Source organism: Mustela erminea, chromosome 6 (genome assembly GCF_009829155.1).
Source record: "Mustela erminea isolate mMusErm1 chromosome 6, mMusErm1.Pri, whole genome shotgun sequence".
In the NCBI taxonomy this organism is placed as follows: domain Eukaryota; kingdom Metazoa; phylum Chordata; class Mammalia; order Carnivora; family Mustelidae; genus Mustela; species Mustela erminea.
Window position 1 is genome coordinate 25,581,262 of NC_045619.1, and position 18,926 is coordinate 25,600,187.

Genomic DNA, 18,926 nt, shown 5'->3' on the forward strand with positions numbered 1-18,926 from the left:
TATCATTTCATTCTCTTATCAGATACTTTCAGAGTAACCACTCTGTGTCAGTCCTAGTAGCAGGACTCTGGGAGCGGGGAAGGTAAGCTAAATCAGTTTTCACATCATTGTTGTCTGGGTGGAAATACTGAAGGTAGGCATTGAGGAAGGAGCGATCTAGGATTAGAGCATTAAGTATTTGTTAAATGGGCATGTTTCGGGTATGTGCACAGTAATCATATGTCCTGTTCACTGATGTATGGGCAGTGTTAAGTGCCTATCTAAAAGTTTAATACTAGCTACCTTATTCAGTAGTCACAGCAGACCTTATGAAGTATGTACTCTTGCTCCCCCACTTCCCTTTTTTATGATTTTATTTATTTATTTATTTGAGAGAAAGAGAGCTAGCAGGAAGTGGGGCAGAGAGGGAGAGAAAGAATCCTCAAGCAGACTCTGTGCTGAGAGCAGAGCCCAACGCAGGGCTCGATCCCAGGACCCTGTGATCATAACCTGAGCTGGAGTCAGACGTTTAACCGCCTGAGCCTCCCAAGTGCCCCACTTGTTCCCCTTTTATAGACAGAAAACAAAAGCACAGAGAGACTCAGTAATTTGCTGGAAATCATACAGTAAAGAGTGGTACAATCTGCACTTAAATGCAGACAGTGCAACTCCAGACTCTGTGCTCATTATGGAATTAGTTCTGAGGGATCAGTTCGCTCATTGATACATTCTATTAGTGGCTTCCATTTTTTTTAAAAGGATGGTTGGTTATTGTTAACCAGCACTATCGGTGTCTTTGGAGCCTGCGAAACGCGTTGGACGGCTTTCAGCCACTCTGAAACGCGTTGGACGGCTTTCAGCCACTCTGTTATTGTGTTGCAGCTGGGGGGTCAGAACTAACTGTGGACTTAAAGAAAATTGTTCATATATTTACTGTGTTGGTCCTTTCAGGGAATGGAATTTTACCTGTAATAGGTCTAGAGTCCTATCAGAATGAATCTTGTGTTTTTTGCAGTGAAAAAATAAATCCATTAATTCTGTGACTTTTAGTTACGTATCTTGAAGTTTGCTTTAATGTGTGAAAGCGCGCCCCTCCACTGTGTCTACGTGTGGACATGTATGTGCACATGGCCACACACAGGCTTTGCTTACAGATGTGAAGATCTCAGTACTTGGCTAGCTTCTTGGTCTCTACAGCCTGTTCTCAGTGATCCTGAACCCTTTCAGTGGAGAATCAAATCCAAAACTATGAGCCAAGTGTTAACTACAAATGAGGCTGTGCAACCCTCAGTTCAAACTCATAGTCGCAGGTGACCTCCTCCCCCCTGCATGTTGCCCTCTTTGTGATGAGAGTTGTCATTCAATGGATGTTGACTTTGTGTCAGATTTAGTATTTAAGCTCTTGACCTGTACAATCTCATCGATGCCATAGGATAACCCCTGGCAGTGAGTATTATTACTCCCATCAGCCCCATGAGGAAGCCAAGCTACAGAGGGCTACTTGTCCACAGTCACATAGATGTTAGTGGGGACATAATCCCAGGTTTGCCTGCCTCCAAGGTCAGTGGATTTCCTGTGCGGGAACACTGAGGCAGCACAGAGACAGATGAAGGAAGATGTTCAGAGCAGGGTATGCTTGTTTGAGAGGATGTGTGTGTGTTGTTTAGTTTTAAAAGATAAACAGCAGTAGGTGCAGCTTCCTCTGCCCTGGTGAGGTAGAAACATAAGAGCTTGTACCCTGCTGTTCAATGTAAAGGTATGAAATAAATCACAATTTCTGTGCCTTAGTTTCCTCATCTGTAAGATGACATTAACAGTATCTGTTTAACCTATACTATATAAACATCATATGCATAGAGGGTTACATAAGGTGATGGAAATAAAAGGATGATTAAGTACCATACACATGTAAGGAATTACCAGCCAGGATGTCCCAGCCCCTACCCAAAATGAACTTTTAAAACTCATTTCTTGAGATGAAAATTGATGTTGCTGCAGATTTAGTTGAACAGATTCCTTAAAAGGATTTGATTTAGTTCTGGGGGCACCTGGCTGGCTCGGTGTTGCATGCATGGTAGAGCATGTGACTCTTGATCTCCGGGTCATGAGTTCAAGCTCCATGTTGGATGCAGAGCCTACCTTAAAAAAAAAAAAAAAGATTTGGTTCTGCTTTTTCCTTCATTTACTCATGTAACTAACTTTTTAAAAAAATTATTTTTATTAACATATAATGTATTATTTGCCCCAGGGGCACAGGTCTGTGGATCATCAGTCTTACACAAATCACAGCACTCACCATAGCACATAGCCTCCCCAGTGTCCATCCCCCAGCTACCCTATCCCTACCCTGCCCCCCGCCCCCACAACCCTCAGTTTGTTTTGTGAGATTAAGAGTCTCTTACTCCCAATCCTCCCAATCCCATCTTGTTTCATTTTTTCCTTCCTTATCCCCCAAACCCCACTCTGCCTCTCAAATTCCTCCTATCAGAGAGATCATATGATCATGCAACCAACTTTTATTGAGTACTTATTATATGCCAAGCATTGGTATTGGTGCTGGAGGTTTAACAGTGACTCAGACTTGCTCACAGGCTGTTCAAGACATTTTTCGGTTAGAATTGTCCGTCATCCAAGCACATGCTAACTGACCACGTGTGAAGGGTCAAATTCTGTCTGTGGCTGCCAAGACTAATGTGTGTGAAGAAATCTCTGGACAGATGGGGCATCCAGTCCCTGGTGTGACTTTGCATCTTTCCTGTGCAGGGATGAGGAAGGCTCACACTGAAGCAGGGGTGAAGCTGTTTCTCCAGAAACCCAAGACATGCACAGTGTGTGGCTCTCTGGGCTCGTGTTGTCATCTGCCCCAAATCAAGAGGCCCCTAGCCAGTTCTTTTAAGCCAGAACTGCCCATGTAGTTTTTTAAACTCCCCAAAATGAAAAAAAAAAAAAAAAGCATTTTCCTCTGAGCTCACCAATAAATAATAATAAATAATAAACTTTAGTCTGTTTTGATGACATTTAGTATACGTGCTGCCTAACCGAGCACCATTTTAGAGACATTTAAATTGTGTGTTCTGCAAAATTTCACCTTGCACTTTTTTTTTTTTTTTTTTTTTTTTTTTTTTTTTGATGTTTAAGTTGAACACACACCCGGTCCTATAAGCATCTGGAAGGGGGAAGTTTACTCAGTTCAATGAATGTTGGCTAAGCATTTCTGAAGATAGGCATCGTGGAAAGATCAGAACACACACACTCAAGTCCGACAGAAATAATCAAAACAACAATAACACAACTTACAGATGTGTTAGATGCTACCCCTCCTTTTTGGGTGCTTTTGGTGCAAGTACTGATTGACAGTGCAGTGAAGGAAACCCTTGAGAGCATCTGTCTACTTCCCCAGGGAGGATGGGCAGATGAGAAGTCTGAGGCCTGGAAAAGTACCAGAGGCAAAGTCTGAGTGTTGGTTAGAGACCTGTTTTAACAGCATTCTGTGTTTTCTGATGGCAAACGTGTGCCCCCTTCCCCTCCCGCTCCCCTGCTGCCCCGTACGTATACACGAATAAACACACACCAGTTTTGGAAGGCTACCAACTGGTACTCTAGTAACCAGTAAAATATGTAATTTGGGGTCATGAGAGGGGACAGAATTTGCTGGGGAGAAGGAGGAGGAGAATGAATATCTGTTTCCCAAAGTTGGGATCTGAACTATTGTCTAAAACATCAGACAACGCAGACAAATCAGACAAAGCAGAATCAGGGCAGCAGAGGTTAACTTGTGGGTGATTTATAGCTTAATGGAAACCAGAGCCTCATCATGCTTGGGCTGCACATTTTAAAGCAGTAGAATGAAGGCAAACTCAAATGCCAGTCCCAGAGCTTCCCCAACAGCAGCTGTCGCTGTGGGTGGACTTGGCTGTGCGTCTCAGGTCACGGGTGTGTTCTTGCATTTGTGTGTCACTGTCACTTAGCACATGGTGACAACTGCAGAGCATCACCGCAGCGACCGTCTCTGCCTCGGGTCACTGGGAGAGTCAGAGTTTCGGAATCAACACGCAGACTTGCATCCGCTTTTCATTTTAATTGTGCTTGAAGCCTTGAACGTCTCCGACTGCACACATGTTAGAAGGGAAGATCTTCAGAAATTAAGCGGTGGTGCTCTGAAGGAGGGCTCCATACAGGTTTCCTCTGCTGTGCAAAAGGTCTCCTAGGAAACCTTTCATAAGCCAAAGTGATATAAAGCAAAGAAGCAATTGCCGTTGGTTTATATGGGAAACATTTTTTAGCATTCCTGGATCTCAAAAAGAACCCCTCTAAAGCTTTTCCGATACCTTAGAACCCATCTTGTTAATGGATATGCAAATCAGAATAAAGCACAGATGCTCACAGACACAGTTCAGAGCTGTGGACCCTGATGCAGAGTGAGCCCCCAGGGAAGGAAGCTGGGGGGGCGCTGTTCTCGCTGCTCAGGTGCATGCTACCTCTCCAACGCCTAGCGGCAAAACAAACACCACTATTTCCTGTTTTTGCCTTTTCTCTTAAAAGTGAAAAAAATCCTCTAGATTTCTGCTGGTTATCAAAAGCAGGTACGAGTGTAGGTCTTTTGTGAAAGCAAAGTGGCATAACATGAATTTTCAAAAAGCAGGGGATTCCTGTAATTCCAAATAGCCAGTAGGACAGGCCAGCGGCAAGAGAGGATTCAGGCCCCATGAGGGAAGGAAATCACCAGCAGGACAGCTTTGGTGGGTGGCAGCTGGGAGCCTTTATGGCCCCAGGCTGCGCACAGAAAGGCAGGGGTTCTGGGGCACCTGGGTGGCTCAGTGGGTTAGAGCCTCTGCCTTCGGCTCAGGTTATGATCTCAGGGTCCTGGGATCGAGCCCCGCATCGGGCTCTCTGCTCAGCGGGGAGCATACTTCCCTTTCTCTCTCTCTCTCTCTGCCTACCTCTTTGCTTACTTGAAAAAAAAAAGAAAGAAAGAAAGGCAGGGCTTCTAAGGGCCCGGTCTCTGGAGCCTTCTGCTGCCAGGGAAAAGAATTCCTCTTCCTCTTCCCCCTCCTGCTGCTCCATCTTTGCTGATTACATTGGGTTCTTCCGGTGGTTTTTAAAGAGCTTTTGAGAAGCTGTAATGTGATCAGCTTCCGGGCTTATTCCAGACGATGAGGCTGCTCATCGCTTTGTCTCCAGGTTGCTTGCCTGGGACATGCATCTTCATCCTCCCCAGGCCAGGAGGTCTGAAGAAAGAAGGAGGGGAAAGTTCCAGATAGGTCAAGGCATTGAGTATGTAATGGACACATATGCTAGTTGGCAAATCTAAAGGATATAAAGTAGATCTGTTTCTCAGTCCCATCCCCTCCCCAGAAACAACTGTTGCCTTTCTGTCTATTCCTGTAAAGAGATTCTATTCACATATAGAGGTGCCCAGCTGGCTTAGTCAGTAGAGCTGTGACTCTGGATCGTGGGGTCGTGAGTTCAAGCCCCACGTTGGGAATAGAGTTTACTTAAAAATGCATGTATATAAATGCTTATGCATACTGTGTATATAGACTTATGTATATGTACATATATAGTACACATGTATTTAGTGAACTGTCCTCTTTACACAATGGTAGCGTACTATACATTTCATTCCCTTCCATACTGGTTTTCATTGATCTTAGGAATTGTTCCAGGATAGGACATGCACAGCTGCCACATTCTTTCTTAATAGCTACAGAATGTTTGTTCTATTGCTTAGCTGGATCATTATTAGTCTCTTGTTATTGGACATTTTGGCTATACAATCTTGCCATCCCAACAATACTTAACTGAGTATCCTAGAACATACATCTTTGGCACATGTGCTGATTTACCTATTGAATCGGTTTGCAGAAGTAAAATTACTAGGCCAAATGGTATATCCTTTTAGTATTTATAAAAATCACCAAGTTGCCCTCCTAGCCACGATTTATTCACATACAGCTTCCCAGAATGCATACCCCTGCCTGCTTTGCCCCGTCTCCATCCCCATCTAGGCTGCATCAGAGCCCATCTGTTGTAGGGGAGGAGGTTTAGGGTTTGATATGAACCCAAGTGTTTTGAAAGGTCATCCATGGGTATTGGCAATTACAAATCACAGAAAAGTCTACGTCAAACTGTCTTAAATAAAAAAAAAATTTTAAGGTGAAAAAATTTATTGGCACGTATAACTCAAGTCTAGAGTCAAATTTGGATCAGGCATAGGTGCCTCCAAGAGGGGCTGTGGTGTTGTCGTACAACTCCAGGGGGCGCACCCACATTGTGTTAGGAAACAGTGTGAGGGAGCCCCCTGGAATTGGTGGCTATGTACAGGGCACAGCTGAAGTCATGAGGAGGTGGTCTCTCTCCGCTTCTGAGCGCTGTGTTTGCTTGGAGTTTGCTTCGTTCTCAGGACGGCCTTTTCCTTTTTTTTTTTTTTTTTTTAATTTTTATTTATTTATTTGACAGAGATCACAAGTAGGCAGAGAGGCAGGCGGGGGAGCAGGCTCCCTGCTGAGCAGAGAGCCCGATGTGGGGCTCGATCCCAGGACCCTGAGCCAAAGGCAGAGGCTTAACCCACTGAGCCACCCAGGCGCCACAAGCAGTGGCCCTGGAAGCTCCGCATCTCTGTTTTTTCAGCAACTTTATGTAACCTGAGAACCAAGAGTGCCCCCTTCTCTGAAGATACAGCAGAAGTCGCACAGATGAGCCTCTCGGACCTGGTGTGGGTCAGCTGCTCATCCCACACAACTAATCACTTCTAGGAATATCTTTCGGTTTGCTTACCCGCCATCCATTCCCTGTTCTTCTGGTCATAGCACCTCGACTGACTTTCTTCCCCCACTCTCAGCCCTCCAGCGGTGTGCACGCTCCTGTCAAAAGTTCAGAAATAACAGAAGCAAAACCAGTGAATCACCGAAGTGATAACTGGTAAAAGTTTGTTGTGCCCACACCAAAAAACAGTTTGCAAACCGGGAGCACTGAAACCAAAGCATGGAGTGAGGCCCAGGGAGCTATTGTTATAAAGCAGCTTATATAGTGAGAAAGCAACGACTTTATTCTTCACAGTGATTGGTTATAATACTAGAGTTTTCTTTTCTTTTCTTTTTTTTAAATTTTATTTATTTGAGAGAGCACACAGGCATGAGTCAAGGGTAGAGGCAGAGGGAGAGAGAGAAGCAGGCTCCGCACAGAGCAGGGAGCCTGATGCAGGGCTCAATGCCAGGACCCCAAAATCATGACCTGAGCCGAAGGCAGATGCTTCATCATCTGAGCCATCCAGGAGCCCCTATTTATTTATTTATTTATTAGAGAGAGCGGGTACCGTGCAAGGGCTGGAGGGAGAGCAGAGGGAGAGGGACAAGGAGACTCTGCTGAATGTGGAGCCTGATGTGGGGCTCCATCCCACGACCCTGAGATCATGACCTGAGCCGAAATCAAGAGTCAGATGCTCAACTAACTGAGTCACCCTTGTGCTCCAATATTTTCTTTTATTTTTATTTATTTGAGAGAGGGCTCAGGAGCAGGGGAGGGGCAGAGGCAGAGGGAAGGGGAGAAGCAGACTCCCCATTGAATGCAGAGCCCAATTACAAGGGTGGGGGTGTGTGTGTGCTTAATCCCAGGAGGCCGAGATCCTGACCTGAGCCAAAGTCAGATGCTTACCTGACTGAGCCATCCAGGCATGTCCCAGAATTTTCTTAAATGAATTGAACAGTGGTTACTTGTTATCAAGTCTGGGAAATAGTTTAAGTTTTGCTAATGATTTCCAGAAACAAGCCAGACATGTCTCAGGTCAAGTTAGCCTTGCAAAATAAGTTAAATTAAGCTTCGTTTGAATGACTGGATAGCTCTTGTCTGCTCAGGGAATTTTCAGGGCTGGTCTCCATTTGCTGGTTTTAAACACTACGCAGGCACCCATCCTGTGAATAGCCAACACAATTCTGATTTTCAGATTGAAAACCACCACTGACCATCTGCAGGCTAGCTGAGTGCTTCTCTGACTGAAGAAAGGGATGCAAATGTACATATAGCCCACCTGGGGATCCTGTGTTAAAGCAGATTCTAACTCAGATCCTGAGGGGGAGCCTGAGATTCTGCATTTTAGGTGATGCTGAAGCTACTGGTCCAGACAGGGGGGAGGGGATATCCATGAGCAGTGATCAGTGCCCGTCAGTGACCTCTCCAGGTTCCTTGTATTCTAATGATTTTGAGATTTCATAGCATACACAGAAGAATGTGAAACCAACAAAATCCTCACAAGCAATCGATTTCAGTTTGTCTCCATTTCATGAAACAAAGAGAAGCCCCCTCTTTGATCGCATTTATCAAAAAAAAAAAAAAGTATTGTTAAAACATTCATTCAGGTTGGAAGTACATTTCTATTGCTTGGCTTGGTGGAGTGGGGGGAGGAAGCCTTTGCTGAATTGTTCCGAAAGAATTGCACTTTTGACCAATATTGGCAGGAAAATAACTTTTCCCTCTGGGGACTACAAGCTCTCTGTTGTCTTAGAAAAAAAAAACCCTGCTGCTGCTTTCACCATCAAGCCAGTGACTTATTACTGCTTTGCCCAAGGAACCAATTTGCCCTGGCAGACACGAAGGCTTTATGTATTTAGTTATCCCATCATAGCTGGGTGGCCTGCTACCAAATTCTGAGGACAATATACTATTTTCTTGGAAATAACAAAAGCAATCTCTCTACTCTTTAGGTTTTCTTTTAAATAAATACTTTTCTCATCAGCTCTCAGAACCAGTATTTCAGTCCTGGGCTACCTTGAATAGCGCTAAATATTTTCTTTGCCCTAATTCAGGTCAGGTATTAAATAGACCCTCACTCCCACCCCTCAGCCCCGCTTCTGAATCAGAAAAATGATTTCTTTTGCAAAGCAATTTCATGCCTTGTTATCCCCAATATGTCCCTAAAATGGCATTACCAGAAAGTCCCTGTTCCTTTCAGAGATTGGAAGGGGAAGAGTGATTTCTAAAACAGGCTCAGCGGGGGCGCCTGGGTGGCTCAGTGGGTTAAGCCTCTGCCTTCGGCTCAGGTCATGGTCCCAGGGTCCCACATCGGGCTCTCTGCTCCACAGGAAGCCTGCTTCCCTCTCTCTGTCTCTATGTCTCTCTGCCTACTTGTGATCTCTGTCTGTCAAGTAAATAAATAAAATCTTAAAAAACATAAAAAATAAAAGGGGCTTAGCAAACCCATGACACTGCCCACTTGGTATCTCCATGCTTTGTGTAGCTTTGTGGTGGCATTTGCTTTTAACCATGCCTCCTGTTAAGGGAAGTTCTGGCCTCAAAACATTTGTGTCATTATGCAAATATGGGTTAATGAATCGATTGAACAAAATACACTGTGATTGAGAGTTCGGCTGCTTTCATCAGAAAATAACATACAGCTGGATTTTTCTTCTTCTTCTTCTTCTTCTTCTTTTTTTTTTTTTTTTGGTGCATCCTCACTCTCTTTCATTACACAGATAAGGCATTTACCAGAATGCTGGTCTAAAGAATTCTTCAGAATTCTCATCTTACCCTTTATTATTGCTATAGTGTTACGTAAAGCCAGTCCCATCTGTGAGCTTGGAAAACAACTTTAAGACTTTAAGTATTAAAAGGTGGCATCTCCTTTATAAATACTGATCCTCTATAAATAATGTGATGTCCACATTCGCCTTTTGAGATTAATATAATCCAACCCCTAAAGTGTAATTAACTTAAAATACCCAAGAAAGGGGGTGTTCAGTCTTGGTTCTCTGAATCTGTAACTGACTGACTGAGTGCCAGAGTGGCCCTTAGATGATGCCCAAACTGGCAAGTCATGCATTAGCACCTTCCACTTTGAAGGTGGGATAGAAGGGAGAAGGTCATTTATGACAGCAAGGGGTCATCTTTATTTGTTACCAAGGCAAATAGCAGGACAGGGAAGAGTCTGGGCTTCGCTAACTGGCTGAATGTCATTTTTCTAGCAACTCTTTATTGAACGCTTGCTGTGTTCTAAGTCCTGAGGGTAGGTTCTGGGTAAACAGTGATGAGTTCTGACCTCATGGAGGTATCTGAAATGATCCATCTGATTTCTCTGGGCTTTACTTGAAAAACAAGGCTAGTTCTGAACCTCACAGATGATATGATATGATACGATATGGTATGATAAACACATTTATGAAAGTATAAATTGTTAAACAACTGTAGAGTTCTTTAGGTCAGCGTGGTTACAGAGCCTCAGCACTGTCCTTAACCTTGAACTTGTCTAGGTCAGCTATTGTGCTTATTATCTACTTTCATGAAGTTTTCTCAAATGGCATGCCCTTTGCCCTTTATCTTTTTGTGATAGTTGCATTTTCCTCTCCAAAGATGATCTCATTTTCCTGATTCTTGATGACCACCAGTTTGTCTGTCTGTCTTTCTTTGTTTCAGATTTTATTCATTGACTTGAGAGAGAGGGAGAGAAAACACAAGCATGGAGAAGAGGGAGAAGCAGGTTCCCTACGAGCAGGGAACCCAGCGTGGGGCTCAAGCCCAGGACCCTGGGATCACGACCTGAGCTGAAGGCAGACCCTTAACTGATTGAATCACCCAGGCGCCCCTGAGTGCCAGCTTCTTATCTGCTTTGCAAAACATTCTTTGAAAGGAGGGGCCTCCTAAGAAGTTTCATTGGCATTTGATGTGAATTCAGAAAGAGAAAAATGACTATTCATAGAAGCTCAGGGAAAAAAAATTCTCTATTATATATACAATTAAAAAAAGATACTTAAAATAACACCCCAGAATACAGTTATCATGAGACATCTCTGTCATTTCCTAGAGTTAGAAGTAGAGAACAATCTTGGAGTTGGGCGAGGAGCCAGCTTTGTCGTTTGTGGATAGGAATGATAGGGGTCCCGCTGTGTGGGAGGGAGCGGGCTGGGAGGGGCCTTCTCGGGATCACGCTGGGGCAGCTGAGCCTTGGAAGCATGAGGGGAAAGTTTCTGAGAAAGGCTTTCTTTGCAGTACATGTAAGGAGAGGATCTCACTGCTTGTGTTTAAAGACCCCTGTTCTGTGACTGAGTCTCCTGGGGGACAGAATTTTGGTTCTTTGCAGAAATTTTATGTATCCTCTGTTAATTGAGGGAGTCTTTCTTCCAGTATCCAGTTCTGATGTCCAGGCTAATACGTGTTTCTCTGGCTCCCTCTGGTCTGTGTCCCCCACCTCGGCATCTTTCTCCCACCCCCGGCCCCTCCATCCCACATACGTGATTTATTCACTAAGTGTGAAGGCACAGCAAACCTCAAATCTGGGCCCCTAAAGAAACATTTTAGAGGGTCTGGTTTCACACTTTGTAAATTTTGCATTTAACAGAAGGGCTACTTCTTTTCTCCATCCTGTGACCAAAAAAATGAGGCTGCTTGGTGGCTAGTAAGCACCATGGTATCATACAGGGTTAGCCAGAGTTTTCTGTAAAGGGCCAGATAATAATATATTTTAAGCTTCCTGGGCGACACAGTCTACCGCAACTACTGAACTTGGCCATTGTGTCGTGAAAGCGGCTATAGGCAATCCATGAGCAAGGAGCATAATCACTGCTTGAAATTTGAATCTCAGGTTAGTTTTACGTGTCCTAAATATTACTCTTTTGATTTTTTTTTTTTTTTAACCATTTGAAAACAGAAAAACCATGCTCAGCTTGTGGGCCTTATAAGCACAGGCAGTAGGTTCGATCTAGCCCACAGACCGTGGTAGTTTGCCAGCCCCTGGGGCCGAGGAGGAAATGCCGAACTAGGAGTGAGAAGCCTTACATTCCAATTTCAGTTTTATGTTTTAAGCCCTGACATAATCATTTAATGACTGACCTCCATTTCCTCATTTGCAAAATGGGTATGGAAAGGGGAGGGGGAAGTAACTTTAGAATGGAGAAGCCTGGCAAACGTTACCTCAGAAAGGTGATTAGGGTTACCATCGGTGGCAAGTCATGGTGGAAACGTGTACCCCTGATTCGTGATGACAGTGGCGCTTGACGTGGCTGTCCATTACCTCAGCCTGAACGTAAGAAAAATATCAGACAAACCCACACTGAGGGACAGTCTCCAAAATACCTGACCAGCATTCGTCAAAATTGTGCAGGTTATCCAAAACAAGGAAAATGTGGGGAAACACACACACACAAAATGTTAGGGGGATCTGGGTTGCCAGGGTACGGCAACCCCGCACAATCTTGCAATTTTGCTGTAAATAAAAAACTCTTCTGAGATGAAAAGCTGACATGTAGGTATACCCTAGGAGAAATCGCCACACTTTGGTGGTTGATTAGGTGCAGAGGGCAGGGGAGAAGGAGAAATAAAGATCGTCTCCAAGTCTCCAGTCTGCGACCAGGGAAGATGGTCATGCTATTGGGCAGAAATAATAAACACAGGAGAAAAATCAGAAAAAGGAGAGAGAACTTGGAGGACCAGGGACACGACGTTGAATTTGAGATACTGTTTACCACTAGAAGTGACAACATATTTGGAAAGGGTTTTTGGATTTCAGAAGTTTTGTTTAAAAGGATCTTCAGCCTAGCTGTGTTTGACATTTAAGCCCCAATTTAAGAAAGAAAGATTAACTGGATTAAATAATAAAGAATAATAAAGTAGTTATTGGACTTGGTGTAAGAAGCCAGACTCCCGCTCAGAGATACATGTCTGCATGTGGATATATTCAATCTGTTGTCATTAACGTGTTGCTCAAGCCTGGAGTAGCTAGAAGCCTCTTTTATTTGCGAGAGGAATTAAAGTCATGCTGCCAAGTGGAACATTATTTATTTAAGTGACTTAGCAGCTGGGAGCAGCCCTTTTTCTGGAGCAAGAAGTGCTCATTGTGTTGACCCGCATGGAGAGCATGTTTTGTTTACTTCAGACAAGAAGTTAAGAGCTTTGTTCCAATCATTCCTTTTTCTGTCTCGCCCTATTTATCTTTTACAGCCAGAGTTGTTTCAGAAGTGCATAGAGGCCTTTGGGGGCCTGTGATGTCTGCTGCACATTAACGATGTGTCTGGTAAAACCATGGCCCATACCCTGTACCTGCGTGGGCCCTCAGTAGGCAGCTCCCAACCAAAGAAATTCCGGTGGCAGAAAATGTAGGAGAAAAATAAGCCTCACAAATAAGCAAAGATATGTAATTAAAAATACATGCCAATGAGGGGTGTCTGGCTGGCTCAGTTGGTGGCGCTGGCGACTCCTGACCTTGGGGTTGTAAGTTCGAGCCCCACATCGGGTGTGGAGATGACTTAAAAAATAAAATTTAAAAAATTATATATGTGCCAATGAGATGATAAAGATAGTGAAGAAATGGGAGATTCCTGTGCTGGCAAGGGTATGGGGAAGAGCACTCTGGTGGAAATGTGAGTTGATGTGATCTTTCAGGAGAAAAGTTTGAAGTCTACATTCCAGACTTTCAAATATTTATATTCTTGGTTCCAGTATATTCCACTTCTAAGAGAGGCTGTCCTAAGGAAATCCTGGAACAGGCATGTAAAGATACCTGTGAATTATGATCATCCAAAATAGTGAAACACTGGATATAATATCTAACTGTAGAGTTAATAATTTTAACATTGTAGATACAGCTATTATAATATAAAGACTCGCATTATTAAGTTTCTGAAAAAACACATTTCAAAATGAATTTATAGTCCCTTTTACATAAAAATATATGTGTGCATTTGTGTTTCTCGAATAACACACTAACACTTAAATGCCTTTAGAATGTAGATGCAAATAAAAATATTTTAAAGTCTAAACCAAAATGTAGACTCTCCATGCCAAATTCTGAGTGGCATAAACTATCTTTATCTTGTAAGTTACTACTATTTGTAGAACCTAAAACATGTTCCCGTCATCACTCATACTCTCCTTCTCCTAAATAATCCTGACTTTCTGAAATAAAAGTCACAGCTCCTCCTAAACTATCGAGTACAGGTTTTTATTCTCAGTGTGAAGATTCTAGTACTCTCTTAACCAACGAGAAGCCCATAAATAGTTATTCTTTAGTTTTATTTTATGCTACAATAGTGAAAATTCTCAAGACAGTGTTTGATGAGAAGCACTCTATAGGAGGAAACCGGGTGAAAAAAATGAGATTTCAGGAGAAAAAAAAAATCTCTTTCTTCACTTTGATTTTATTAATTTATGCCTTGCCTCTTTCCAAGTGTACTTAAAGTACCCAGATGTCCCAGTAGAATGTGTGCTGGGCATAAAAACGTGTAGACACACGTGAACAAACCAGCGGTTGGCAAGGTGGTGATGATTTATAACAAAACACCCAGTATCCCTGAACGAGAGACTGTGCCCTTAACACGTGAATGAAGTGATTCCCAATCACCTTCTTTCCCAGGCCAACAGAAAACCAGCGTGGCAGTGCCACTGAGATTAGTCAGGGCGTTGAAGAGCTTGAGAAAAAGAGCTGACCAGGACAGGATTCCTACGTTCAGTGCAGCTTCATGTAACCATTCAGAGCCTGACAGAGTCAGAGGAGAGCGGAAGTGGGGTGCGGAGAGGGAGGAAGGTCCGCAGCTCCCCTGCTCTTTGCCAGGCACTAAGCTTCACTCCTTTAGTATGCTGCGGACACGAATATAATGTTCAGGTGGTAGTTTGGTCTCAGTATTTCTGAGTAAATCCAGGCTCTTCGTGCTCCTGCATCCCGTGAATCCCTGGACCTGCCACTTCCACAGTCAGTTGCTGTTGGGTCCAGATTTCCCTCCTCCTACGTCCTTCGTCCTCCTTCAGCAGCCCAGGCTTAAACCCTGCGCCATAGCGGGGGTAGGGAGGGCTTGGCATTATCTGAAGAGATCTACCAGAAGCCCCCAACTTCAGAGACAGAGTGAGCAGGACTTTGTTTTCTTTTCCCTAACTCTATCTGTCTCTTTCCGAAAAAGGGTTTGAAGTGCCCAACTCTTACAACAGGATGTGTGCCGTGAGAGAGGGAGAGAACTGTAGGAATTCCGCAGAGAAGGGCAATATATAAAAAAGCAAGGTAAGACAGAGAAGAAAGGAGAGAAAGGTAAAGACTCCCTCTGATCGCTGTGTGGGGGTGAAAGATTGAGGGCAGTTGGTCATGGAGCGTGGAGCTCCTCAAGATGTTTGGTGACTAAAACCGGTGGCGCGTGTGAAGGGTGAGCTCTTGGCTTTGTGGCAAGTTTGCCTCTGAGTCTTCCCAAGAATCAGGAAACCTTCTTCCTCGATGAGGACAGCTTCAAGCCAAGGTTCCTTCTGGAACCTTGAGTTCATTCCATCCCCATTATCCCTGCCATGCTTGGCTACACCTAAAATGTTGACTCCCTCATCGGCTGACATCTTCTTAGTGGACTTCTGCCCCCTCGTATCTTCCCATCCCTTACCACTGTTCCAGACTTTCCTTTCCTGCAAAGTTCCCAGGTAGGAGCTTCTGGACTAAGTCTGGCCCTTGGCCATGTTTTATTCAGCCTGCCACGCCACGCGTATCCCTATGTGGCACCCGTTGGCAAGAGCCAAGAGTTCCTTTCTCCATTAGTGGGAGCAAAGACCCTGCCGCTCCCTGATTTTTTTCCCAAGCTTGGCTGTGTTCCATTTCTTGTTCTGGGTGGCGATCAGATGAATGTATTTAGTTTGTGAAAATTCACAGAGTACTTACTATTTTTGTATTTTTCTATGCATGTTGTTCGTCTTTTTTTTTTTTTTTAAGTTTTCTAATTGATTAAAAAGCAGAATCTTGATTTCCCCAGACAGACCTTATGCCGTAGACATCATTATCTTCTGTTCTTTGTAGATGAGGCTGTTCAGACCTGGAAACAGTTTGTCTGTGGTCATACAGCTGGTCCGTGACCAAACTCAGATCACACCCGGAAAGCCTGTGCTCACTTCATCCCAGGAGAGTTTGCACAGCCATGAGGCTCTCTAATTCTATTCTTGGCTTCTCTGTGCTGCCACTTCAGTATCCAACCCATGAATTTCAGAGACGTGTTTACATGATTCCTTTTATGTACTCTTGTAGATTAAAGATGGCCATAAATTTTTTACAGCTCCTCCTATTGAGATGTGGACTCCGATTCCCCTCTGGAACTTGAGCCGACTTTGAGGATCTGCTTAATTAGTAGAGTGCCATGAAAATGACACTGTGTGACAGACAGGTGAACTGTAGTGAGACTTACAGCATCTGCCACACTTTCCTTGACCACTGACTCTTCCAATCCAACTGCCATGATGTGAGGAAGCCCAAGGAGCCATTTTGGGAGGTCCGTAGGGAAAGGAAATAAGGATGTTGGCCGGCAGTTCCCGCTGAGCTCCCAACAGCAGCTTTCCAGCCATGTGAGTGAGCTGGCTTTGTGGGTGGGTCCTCCCGCTTCAGCTGAATGAACCCCAGTTAGTGCCTTGTGGAGCAGAGATGAGCTGTCTCCACTGAGCCCTGCCCAAATTGCAGATTTCACAAAGAAAAGAAACGGCTTTCACTGCTGAAGCCGCTAAATTGGGGGATGCTATGTTATGCAGCCATAGGTAACAGGAACACATGTCAGCTTTGCTCAAGCACTAGAAGGTAGGTTAAATGTGAGCTCAAGAAGTTTCATGTCCTTTAATATTAATATTAGTGTAGCACAGGAAGTCTCCATTAGGAAAAACAGAACTCTAAATTCAGTCCAGCCCCAAAAATCAGTCCCAGAAACTATTTTTGCATAGTTAAGAATGTTTTTTCCTCTGTCCTCACTAAAGCAAATACCAAAGACCACCCACATTAGCGTGCATTGACTGACTAACTTGGAGTCTTCTAAGAAAAAACACATTTGCTGGTAGAATGTCAACAAAATGCTATCAGAATAATTACAGAAGCTGCATCAATGTAAAATCAGACTGCGTATGAATCTGTGAGTCACTGGGAATTAGGTACAAGAGCTGCACAGTCTAGAGTTGGTTTTTCACATTAGCTAAAAGGGCAGAAGAAGAACATCTAACATTTTAGGGGGGCGGGGGATCCCCACTCACTCAAGACATTTGCTTGGCAAATATTTTCCCAACAAGAGGGCACAATTACATAGGGTGTGTTCCACCAGGCCTGACAGCCCAAGTCGGAGTGATTGATGACTAGGGTGGTGTGTTTACTGCGAAGGGAAGTTATGGGATTATCGTTCCCCTTGCTCCGGAGTCCTTTCCAATCTGTGCAGATGTGCTCATATTCTCTAGAAGATAAGCCAAGGAGGGGGAGAAATGCCCTTGACTGCATGGCTGGTGGTAAAATGCCTTTGAGAATCTTAATAGGGTTATGGCTGTTGGGGAGATACCTATTAGAAGGTTGATGGGTTTAGGAAAACTTAAGGTGGCCACAGTATGTACCTGAATAAAAAAAGCAGGTTGACAAACAGGTGGTATTATGTCGAATAATTTGTTTGATACATAGATGGCTGGATAAAAGGTAGTGAGTTTGAGGGATTTTTCAGAAAGGTGGACAGGATCTACACTGTTAGAGCAGGGTTGTTACTTAGTCTGCAGCTCTGGTGAGAACACAGCCAAGACAATGTATAAACAAATGGACAGGGCCACGTGCCGATAAAACTTTATTTATGGACACGGAAAACTGAATTTTAAGTAATTTTCACATGCCGCAAAATATTTTTCTTTTGATTTTTTTTTTTTTAAACCATTTAAAAATACAAAAACCATTTTTAGCTCCCAGGCTATACAAAAACAAGCAACAGGCCAGATCTGCCTGCAGGCCATAGTGTGCTCACCCTTTTGTCATTTGGGTGGGGAAAGAAGTTGAATGATTGGGGGAGAGGAAATGGCTTGCTTTCTGCCATCTACTTTTTTTTCTTTTCTTTTTTTTTGTTTTTTCAATTTTATTTATTTATTTAAGTAATCTCTGTACCTAACATGGGGCTTGAACTCAACCACAAGATCAAGAGTCCCATGCTCTTCTGACTGAGCCAGCCAGGCACTCCACACCCTCTACTTTCTGGACTTCTGTTTTTGGAACTGTTTAGAACAAGTATTGTTTAAAACAAGTATATGAGTTTTACAAAGAGAAAATTAAAGATATGTCCGTGTTAGAATCAAAGGAAAAAAAAGTCTGTATACAAGGGTTCTACTAGGTTTCAGTGAGAAGGGGACATGTGATCTCTTGGGGCTCAGGTTCAAATATTTTAAGATCTCGTTCATTCAGACTCACCCACTCAGAATTTGGGTTGAAAGTCCTATTTGCTCACTCCAAAAAGAAGAGGTTTGCTTGTTTATTTGTGAAGATTATTTATTTGAGGGAGAGAGTGCACTTGCATGTGCACAGGAGTGGGGGGAGGGGCACAAGCAGAGGGAGACGGAGAAGCAGGCCCCCCACAGAGCAGGGAGCCCCATGCATGCGGGGCTCAATCCCAGGACCCCGAGATCATAATCTGAGCTAAAGTCAGATGCTTAACCAACTGAGCCACCCAAGTGTCCCAAGAAGATATTTATGCATTAACTTAAATTATAAAGTGTGAGGCAAATGGTGTTACTAATTATAAATATTACATATTATAAATATTTTCATCTGCTTATTGAAGGACGTCCATTAGAATATCTACCTGGATATAGATGCTGGCAAGCATATTTCTTTTTAAATGCTGTGTTACTCAGACCAATTCAGACTACTCTCTTTTCTCATTTTACCCAGAAATGGTACCTATCTTGGGCTACTTTGCTTTTTCCTGAAGGCGTGGCACTGGCTCTGTGGATCCCGCTTGCTTGCCTGCTTGCGCTCTCTCTTTCCTTTCTTTCCTTTCCTTCCCTTCCCCTTTCCCTTCCCCCCACAAATATTTACTGAGTGCTTCCTACATCCCGGGCATTTTCCTAGGCCCTGAAGACTAGGAGTGAGCCAAGCACGCTTCCTGATCTATGCAGCACACATTTTTCGTTAAGTCTGATTTTGTCCTGTTTATCGGAGGTAATGCTTTTCTGCAGGGCTGGCAAATGAGTTTCACCTCACAGGTCGACTCCTCCTGACTGTT

The 18,926-nt window shown here is 43.7% G+C and overlaps 1 protein-coding gene across 3 annotated transcripts in view; it reads left to right on the forward strand.

The window, feature by feature from the left end:
• TMCC3 (transmembrane and coiled-coil domain family 3) overlaps positions 1-18,926 on the forward strand; it is a 222,997-nt gene that overhangs the window by 92,387 nt on the left and 111,684 nt on the right. The window contains exon 1 of one of the 3 annotated variants that reach the window (XM_032346761.1): positions 14,975-15,354. The exons of the other annotated variants lie outside the window; for them this stretch is intronic. The gene's annotated coding sequence lies outside the window, so the exon portion shown is untranslated. Of the gene's footprint in view, positions 1-14,974; positions 15,355-18,926 lie in introns of those variants that run through there. 3 annotated transcript variants of the gene reach the window in all.